Source organism: Penaeus japonicus, unplaced genomic scaffold, assembly GCF_977035675.1.
Source record: "Penaeus japonicus unplaced genomic scaffold, GWHDUDI00000001_assembly GWHDUDI00000026, whole genome shotgun sequence".
NCBI lineage: Eukaryota > Metazoa > Arthropoda > Malacostraca > Decapoda > Penaeidae > Penaeus > Penaeus japonicus.
In genome coordinates, this window is record NW_028234428.1 from 35560751 (window position 1) to 35563250 (window position 2500).

A 2500-nucleotide genomic window follows, 5' to 3' on the forward strand; every position below is an offset into this window, starting at 1 on the left:
AATCCATATCAATAAATCACTTCCTGTTAAGATGGATCCATCTCAGAAATAACAAAGTGACGCAGGACCTTTAAAACATACAGTCCACTCGATAGGAAGTACTATTTCGAAAGATTATTGAAATTTTGAATATGCAGATTGAAGGCTTACGTGTTAATCCAGCTGAGCCTATGCAATTACAAGTACTAATGCCAAGTCACTTCTACTGTATAATTAGCAATCAGTTTTATTGAATCGAATGTGAATTCTCGCTCGACTCTCGCTCTTCCCTTTCTCTCACTCTCTCTTTTTCTTTCTCATTCTCATTCAATCTCTCTCTCTGTCTTTCTCACATTTTTTTTCTCTCATCTCTCTCTCTTTTCTCTCCTTCTCTTTCTATGTCTTTCTCTCATTCTTTCTCTCATCTCTCTCTCTCTCTCTCTCTCTCTCTCTCTCTCTCTCTCTCTCTCTCTCTCTCTCTCTCTCTTCTCTCTCTCTCTTCTCTCTCTCTCTCTCTCTCTCTCTCTCTCTCTCTCTCTCTCTCTCTCTCTCTCTCTCTCTCTCTCTCTCTCTCTCTCTCTCTCTCTCTCTCTCTCTCTCTCTCTCTCTCTCTCTCTCTCTCTCTCTCTCTCTCTCTCATTCTCTCTTTCATCTCTCTCTCTCTCTCTCTCTCTCTCTCTCTCTCTCTCTCTCTCTCTCTCTCTCTCTCTCTCTCTCCCTCTCTCTCTCTCTCTCTCTCTCTCTCTCTTCATCTCTTTCCTCTCTCTCTCTCTCTCTCTCTCTCTCTCTCTCTCTCTCTCTCTCTCTCTCTCTCTCTCTCTCTCTCTCTCTCTCTCTCTCTCTCTCTCTCTCTCTCTCTCGCCCGCGCGGAAATGCATTAGTGTGCAATATGTGTGCTTTTGAAAATATACATGACAAAGAAGACTTCATTCGTCATTCTTATAGCACATATGGCATCAAATTTCTTCTTTTCTCAAAACTTCCTCCGTGTTTTACAAATCGTCGACATACAAGCGATGAATCTGCAATTTCGCTGAATGATCTGATGTAACAATACACCAATAAAATATCAATACAATGTCACTGGAGACGAATCCTGGAAACAGCTGTTCATAGGAAATGCTCATTACACCTCCGCTAATAGTCAAATCATCCGCTTGATTTGCATAATATATCTGTAAGTAAATAGGAGTACAGATTCAGATCGGCTTTGCTATTGGGATGATCACAGAATTATTGTTCTAGTTAGGTTTTTTTTTATGATATGCAATAATTGTTGATTTTTTTTTCATCTAAGGATGTGAATGATGATATTAATCGTATGGTACTACTATTGCTACTAAGTAATTTTTAAAATAATTTTTCAAATTATTAGATAAATAAACAAAAAAAAGTTTACATTATCAGTATGCTAATAAGTTTTAGTCTTTTGGTATAATTTCAGTGATATTAATCATAGTAAAAGTATTCATATTACCAATAATCTTACCAGTGACGATGTTGATGAAAAAAAAAAAAAATATTTATAATGATAATGATGCTAATAATAAAGGTGATGATAGTAACAATGATATTAGAAAGAGTAATGATGATTATAACATTGAAACTAATCATCATAATATTGATGATAATAATAATTTTAAATAATGATGATAATAATACTAACAATATGAACCCGTTGGAGATGGTAAATAGATTTGCAAAGTGCATTTCCAAACGAGACGAGTTTCATGACAGAGCGAGGCATTGGTGTCCAGTTTGTCAAAATCTTTCTCGTTCTCTCTCATTCACTCATAACACTATATTGCCATTTTGTATTAGTCCTTTTTAGTGATTTAGTATATTATGAGGTTGATATATGCAGTATGAAATTGCAGTATATAATCTATATTAGCTCATGACTCGCTTTAAATTCAGTGTGAAATGAGTATTACTGAAGAGATGATGAAGACGGGGACAACCTGGGCTTATGGCTGCCGTTGTATTAAACATTTATATTAGATGTTTATTTGAGGCTTTAAACCAGTCCTAAATTAGTGAATATCAGAATGATGATAGTAAATATAATAATGATTACAATGATCAGTCACCAGAGAAAATGATTGCTATTTGAGATATGAAGGAACACAGAACACGTGTCTGTTCTGCCGTCAGTCTCCCCGCGACGTCTAGTGTCAGCTACTTCTTGACGCCCGTCGTCAGGACCAACACACGACCGTCAGCACGCAACAGGTTAGTGATGATGATCATGATATGATACACCTGTCTATTCCTCTCTCGGCCTCGTCCACTTCCTTTTCTTTCGAGAACTACTCACCCATTTAATCTTTACAACTACACGACGCTTTGCCGAATATTGAGTAATACATCTGCCAATTTTCACCATCGTGCAGTGTCTGGTTTTCGAGATATTCGGAATACAAACGAAAACTCTCCTAATTTTGCTGTTCTGGATCTAACAAACGCTTTGCAACGTCGGAAATTGCGACCAATCCAAGAGACATCTTCAGTTTTGGCACAA